This window comes from Littorina saxatilis, linkage group LG13 (assembly GCF_037325665.1).
Source record: "Littorina saxatilis isolate snail1 linkage group LG13, US_GU_Lsax_2.0, whole genome shotgun sequence".
NCBI classification, from domain to species: Eukaryota; Metazoa; Mollusca; class Gastropoda; order Littorinimorpha; family Littorinidae; genus Littorina; species Littorina saxatilis.
Window position 1 is genome coordinate 7,845,796 of NC_090257.1, and position 7,618 is coordinate 7,853,413.

The 7,618-nt window shown below is 40.9% G+C and overlaps 1 long non-coding RNA gene across 1 annotated transcript; it reads right to left on the reverse strand.

The window, feature by feature from the left end:
- Nucleotides 1–1,649: 1,649 nt before the first annotated feature.
- Nucleotides 1,650–6,373, reverse strand: LOC138983526 (uncharacterized). Its single transcript, XR_011461178.1, has 3 exons — nt 5,355–6,373; nt 3,775–3,891; nt 1,650–2,457 (listed from the first exon to the last, which is right to left on the reverse strand). It is a non-coding gene; the product is annotated as an uncharacterized lncRNA (long non-coding RNA).
- Nucleotides 6,374–7,618: the final 1,245 nt, after the last annotated feature.

The following is a 7,618-nucleotide window of genomic DNA, read 5'->3' on the forward strand; positions in this document are numbered from 1 at the left end:
CAAGTCTTGTAACTCCGTTTGTACAATCGAAGTTGTACTTATCAGGTGATGTAGAAAAGAACCCAGGTCCTGAACACGAGCATGAAATCAGTGTCGTACACATTAATGTCAGAAGCCTTAGGAATACAATTGATTTATTGCAGCCCGAAGTTCAACGGCACGATGTCTTAACACTTTCGGAGACATGGCTAGCGCATTCTGATGATAATTCCTCATTATTGATTCCAAATTTTAGCCCCCCTATTCGACTTGACCGTCCAGACCATCCTTATGGCGTGAATGATATTGAATCTGTTATAAAGTTGTTTGCTGATGACACGAGCATGTCCATGTCCTTAGAAGATCCAATTAGACGAGCGCAGACTTTGAACGCAGACCTAAATAAAATTAGTACCTGGGCAAAACAGTGGAAAGTTAAATTTAACGAAGCAAAAACGGAATTGTTAGACATAAAACGTGATAATATACCAACCGAACCAATCATTTTCAATAATATTGTTTTGGAAAACGGGAACCAACATAAACATCTTGGCGTAATTTTGCAGAATAATTGTAAATGGGACTTCCAAGTGAGAAGCATCGTAAAAAAGGTCACCCTCTTAATTAATTGCTTAAGATATTACAAATACAGATTAAATCGTAAAAGTCTGGAAACTATGTACAAATCCTTTGTTCTTCCACATTTTGACTATGCAGACATCCTATGGGACAACTGCACCGAGTACTGGTCAACTGCACTGGAAAAATTACATTTGGAAGCCATTCGGACTATAATCGGTGGTGTACGCGGCACCAGCCACGAAAAGCTGTATAAAGAAAGCGGATTTTGTAACCTAAAAGAAAGACGGAGCAGACACAAACTAATTTTATATTACAAGATGGTATTTGGCAAATGTCCTCATTACTTAGCACAACTTTTGCCACCTTTAACTTCTGATGTTAACCCCTATCACCGAAGAAGACCATCAGAAAGAAGAGTTCCCACTTGCAAAACTGAATTATACCGTCGATCTTTTATACCATCTACCACTGTCCTTTGGAACAACTTGCCAGACAACATCAAAACAACTAACTCAATCAGCGAATTCAAACACTATCTAACTATTCCTGATTATAACGTACCTGCCTATTACTACTGTGGTAAACGATTGGAAGAGATTCATCACTGCAGAATGCGCCTAAACATGAGTAACTTGAACTCTGACCTGTGCAAACGCCACTTACAGGAAAATCCGCAGTGCGCTTGCGGCTACCTGCACGAAACAGCTGACCATTACTTGATACATTGCCCTCTGTACGTAGACGCTCGCCTATCTACAATAAATGCACTACCTGTACATTACAGACATGTTGAAATATTGTTAAATGGTAGCGAAAACCTTTCTCTTCGCACCAACAAGCTTATTTTTGAAAGTGTCCAATCGTTTATCTGTAAATCTGGTCGTTTTTGTTAATTTGACTCAGTACGCATATCCATGCCATGTATTCTATATACATTTTTCAATTATATATTCAGCGAACTACTGCTTATTTGCCACTGGATTACAGTTTACAATGTACTATGTATATTCTTTTTGTATGCGCTAACCACCTTCATCTTTCATATGTACCTACCATTCTTTCGTCCCACCTCCACCCTCCCCCTCTTCCTCCTGCTAGCTTTCTCTTGTTCTTTTTGGTTTGCTTCAACTATGCTGTTTACCTAGATAGTTCCATAGTTTATAAGTAATGTTTGTCCGACATCATATTTTTGTTAATTTGTAACTACGTAGGGCGCGTAATATAAGCGTTCGCTTGAGTTCGTGTCCCTATTGTTTATCGTTGTATTATTGTACCATGTTTGATTTAATAAAACATTGTTTAAACCAAAATTAGATTTTCCAAATCAATTTAAAAACACTTTCATCTTATTCCTTGTCGGTTCCTGAATCCAAAAACATATAGATATGATATGTTTGGATTAAAAACACGCTCAGAAAGTTAAAACAAACAGAGGTACAGAAAAGCGTGCTATCCTTCTTAGCGCAACTACTACCCCGCTCTTCTTGTCAATTTCACTGCCTTTGCCATGAGCGGTGGACTGACGATGCTACGAGTATACGGTCTTGCTGAAAAATGGCATTGCGTTCAGTTTCATTCTGTGAGTTCGACAGCTACTTGACTAAATGTTGTATTTTCGCCTTACGCGACTTGTTTGATTCTACATCCAAAACAGTGTTCTACGTCATGAAATGATGTTAACAGACAATACAGTGTTTGCCACCGATAATGTTATTACTATTGCTATGAGCATGATGTTTTTCCTCGTCCGTCTGTCAATGTCAATGTCAACCTTAGCGGCAAAAAAAGACAGCATACTGCAGAAAAGACTCAAGGTAGAGAGCAGCAGGCAATTGCGTTGATGGATATATAATTGATGGGCGATAGCTAGACCGCAGCCCCATCCCTTGCTCATCACTGCAACACAACAAGACATATACATTGCGAATATGCAAATATGAACCGTTGGTCCGAGAGGCCTGTGGTAGACGTTTCAATGATTTTGTTTTTAATCAAATCAAATTGGAGCAAGGGTATAAGAAGAACAAAAGTTGGGAACGATTGGTCAAATTGAGCAAGGGTATAACTGAGAAGAAGAAATTGTTGCGAACGATTGGTATGCATAAACATGTGATTTGTTAAAGTTATTTGCTTGAATCTTTTGCAGTTTGAGCCCTGTTTATGTCACATTTTCTTGAATGAATACAGTCAGACAATCTATCTTGGCGACCACTTCTTGATAACGGCCACTTGTCAATAGACGAATTCAGAAAATAACTCTGTCGGGTGTCTCTAGGTTGTGAAAGAGTGAATGCCCTTGCTGTTTACTCGGACAAACATTGGAGGGGCCAATCACTGGCGAGGGGTGTGTCTGGAGAGGCCAATCACTGGCGAGGGGTGTGTCTGGAGGGGCCAATCACTGGCGAGGGGTGTGTCTGGAGGGGCCAATCACTGGCGAGGGGGGTGTCGGAAGCACGTTGACAGGAGCACGTGTGACTTTAATATTTGTCAGAGAAAAAGCAAGGGCAATCACTCGTTCACAACCCATACAAACCCGACGGAGTTATTTCCGAAAATCTTCTATTATGACTACCCTTAAAAACATACGACATACAGCGATTGACCCAAAGAATCGACTTTGCTGATATTTTGCTTGTATTTTGTGTTTGATAATTTCAGAGTGTGTTGAAACAAATGTGAACAAAATCAGAGAAATCCACCTGATACAGAATTTAGAAAAATGATGACATGCCAATTATCATATAAACAAGGAGTTGGGTAATTGAAGTGAATTGCGTTTCTGGCCGATCGATTACAACCACAGGTGTACGTGGTGTAAATGGTGTATATCCCTGGTTTACGTTCGATATTATGATGTGTTTCTTTTTGAATTATCGTAACGCGTTTTTTTTCAGATATAGCTTGTAGCAGCGTAATAACATGACTTTTTCATGAGCTAAAACTAGATCAGTTTCTCAATTCGTGTGAACGTATTTCCTGGAGCATCCGAGGGAAAGTTTCAATTTAATTGGCAGTTGACACAGGCATTTCACATTATAAACCTAGCTATTTCAGCAATACATTCCCTCTGCACTATGAGAAGCCGGGATTTTGGGTTTTGGTTCTTGTGCCATTGGTAGGATGCTCTTGTCTCTTTTAAAAGCCTGGATGCATCCTAGGAGATTTTAAAAAAAAGGTCTGTACAAAAATCAAAAATCAAACAAGTGTACTTACTGCTGATCAAGACAAATCGCGTACTGGCTACTTTCATCGCCGTAAGCCAGAGTAACAAAGAGATATAGTCGGCAGTGAGTCCAATCGTCTGAAGACACGCAACGAACGTTGATTCCCCTGAAAGTCAAACTGAGATTCCAACGATCTGTCAATTTTTGTAAGGCCAAAAAAAAAAAAGGTCTGTTTACGGTAACCCGACCGACCCTATTTTTTTTGCGCGACCCTAGACTTTTTTTTGGCATTTGGGGAAAAAAAAAAAAAAAATCTTATGGTTTTTTTTTGCAAAATAACGTAAAAATATGGTTTTTTGGAGAAAAAAAAAATAAATAAAAAAAAAAAATCCCGACCTACCGACCCTATTTTTTTGGCCTATGTTACCGTAAACAGACCTATTTTTTTTTTTGGCTTAAAGATTTTAGTCAAGCAGTATGTAAGAAATGTTAAGTCGTTTGTACTGGAAACTTGCATTCTCCCAGTAAGGTAATATATTGTACTACGTTGCAAGCCCCTGGAGCAAATTTTTGATTAGTGCTTTTGTGAACAAGAAACAATTGACAAGTGGCTCTATCCCATCTCCCCCCTTCCCCCGTCGCGATATAACCTTCGTGGTTGAAAACGACGTTAAACACCAAATAAAGAAAGAAAGAACGATCTGTTTGTTTCTTCGTTCATGGGCTGAAACTCCCACGGCTTTTACGTGTATGACCGTTTTTACACCGCCATTTAGGCAGCCATACGCCGCTTTCGGAGGAAGCATGCTGGGTATTTTCGTGTTTCTATAACCCACCGAACTCTGACATGGATTACAGGATCTTTTTCGTTGCGCACTTGGTCTTTGTGCTTGCGTGTACACACGGGGGTGTTCGGACAACGAGGAGAGTCTGCACACAAAGTTGACTCTGAGAAATAAATCTCTCGCCGAACGTGGGGACGAACTCATGCTGACAGCGGCCAACTGGATACAAATCCAGCGCGCTACCGACTGAGCTACATCCCCGCCATTCCAACGATCTGATAAACAAAGGGAAGTAACTGCTCTAAATGCATACGACATGTGTAATAGAGTAAGTGAGAGTTATTCGGAACGTTTCTCCTGTCACCTGAGAGAATAACAAGCATTGAAATGAACAAGCGACTTTTAACCTCATTTTAAGATTCCAACGTGTACTCGATCACACACACACACACACACACACACACACACACAAACACACACACACACACGCACACACACTCACTCACACACACTCGCACGCACGCACGCACGCACGCATGCACATACACCGACACACACACCCAAACATTCACACACACACACACACACACACACACACACATACACACACACACACATACACACACACACACACACTCTCGCGGCGCACGCACGCACGCATGCACACTAGCCTACACCGACACACACACACACACACACACACACACACACACACACACACACACACACACACACACACATACACATATACACTAACTAACGGTCTTAAAATATTTGAGTGCGTCCCCCCCCCCCCACCCCCTCTGATCCCCCCCCCTTCCCTTCCTCTCACTCAACACGTTACCTGTTTTGAAGATCATGAATGAATAAGAACTGATCATATATTCCCACCATTGCCACCAGCCACGCGGTCGAAGCACGAGCTTTAAATATTCTCCGTGGTACCAGGGTATGTAGATTATGTGGTGTACCAAGTGAGATAATAACTGCAATAACATCGCCAGAGTCAACAGAGCTGCAGTGACATTGACGTGCATTGCGTCAGCCTGCTCGTGATGCCTCGATCGATCGCTCGTCCTGCAGTCGTGAATTGGTTGCTACTGTCTTTCCTGCTCTCTGAGCGATGCAGTTCTTGCTCTCTCGACACAGCAGTTCACACTCTCTTTTCACTGCAGGTCCCACTTTCCTGTCGCTGCAGTTCCCACTCTCTTGTCTCTGCAGTTCCCACTCTCTTGTCACTGCAGTTCCCACTCACTTGTCTCTGCAGCCTATCGGAGACGAACAACCGAGCGACCGTATTCACGGGAGATTTTTTGCCTTTAAACACAACAGCAGTTAACTCAGCATTCAGTGTTTAGTTGAACGACAAACTGCCCATTCTAAACTCTGTTGACAAGGAAAGTGTCAAACCAAACCTGTCTACAACATGGCTGAAGAAAACATCCGTCCGACTCACTGACACAGTACTTGCTTCACGCAGCGATCCATAACCATAGTGATCTAATTGCCAACAAACCAGCTATAGTCAGAACGACAGAACCTGCACACGACTGTTGTACCTAATAAGCTCTCGCGACATGTGTTATATATATTCAAAGCAACACATCCGGGTGTTATACAGCAAGAAATGAGTTGCAAAACATAACTACGAGGAGCAGTGGAAGCCTTGAATGCACTGCTCTGAAATATATAAATAGATATTGCTATGCAAAAATGACTGTCCTGTTGTTGTGATGTGTTTTGTTTTTGCACAGGTAAGGAAATCAAATGGGTGTCATGTCGAAGGAACGCTGAATCCACTGGGCTGTTTTTGAAAACACGTCCGACGAAAAAAGAAACTGGGTGTGCACTGTGATATATTGCCTTTTCCAAAATGATAATAATGCCCACGAAAATAAATCCCCAAAGGAGAAACTTACATGAAAAGGTGAAGGCCATGTAATGTTATGAGTTATTACGGGAAAATCCCATTCTAAAAAATGCAAAAGAATGTATGTGCGTCGATTGGTGAAAGGGAAACAACTCTTCCCATTCCTGGCTTGTTTATTCGCTGTCTTCGCTCCCCTCTTTAACTCATACTGTGTGTGTGTGTGTGTGTGTGTGTGTGTGTGTGTGTGTGTGTGTGTGTGTGTGTGTGTGTGTGTGTGTGTGTGTGTGTGTGTGTGTGTGTGTGTGTGTGTGTATGTGCGTGTGTGTTTAATCGAACAAGGTTATTTTTGTCAGTTCGTGTTCTTGTTTTGGATATTGTTGTTGTTATTAATGTTGTCGTTGCCGCTGCTGCAGCTGTTGTTGTTGTTGTTGTTGTTGTTGTTGTTGTTGTTGTTGTTGTTGTTGTTGTTGATGGTGGTGGTGGTGGTGGTGGTGTTGGTTTAATACATAATTTATTATTATGAAATGGGCAGTTGACTTCAAAAGGTAACCTTAGAGACATTTGCAACCAACCTTAGTGTAAAGCAACAAGAAAAGTTCAAACGTCATTTCGTAAACATGATAAATGAGTGTCTATTTTGGGCAAAATTATTTAGCTCTCGTGCAATTCTTAGGAATAATGAAGCATTCAATCCACAATCTGATGTACTCTTCATCTTTTTTTCTCTCGTGTACATATGGTTTCTTGCACACACAAAAAGCGGTCGATCTTATCAGTGCAACCTACATGTAGAACGGAAATCAAAGACTTTTTGAAAGACCTGTTTCTTTTACCTCCACTCTCTCAACAGAATAATAGAAGTAGCTGTTACCAGTTATTTTACTCAAATGCAGAAAGGGTCGATCTATGAAGTTGTGGCTGAAATGGTTATTGTGGTATTCAACTTCAATTTTCACAAACTTTCGTATATTACCTTTTATGCTTTAAGAGAGAATTCTTGATCCAAAGAACAATGCGCCTAGATTTCAACACTCACCGGTATACCATTGGAATAATGATTCCGTTCTTTAGATGTGGTTAAATGTACAGTATTATAAGCAAAAAGGCCATATCGGAGAAGTTTTCTGGGAAATATAACCTTTGAAAGAACAAGGTACAGTCGCTGCGCTGTAGCTTAGACACACACTTGGTTTAAACAGGTTTTTATATTTAGTCAAGTTTTGACTAAATATTTTAAC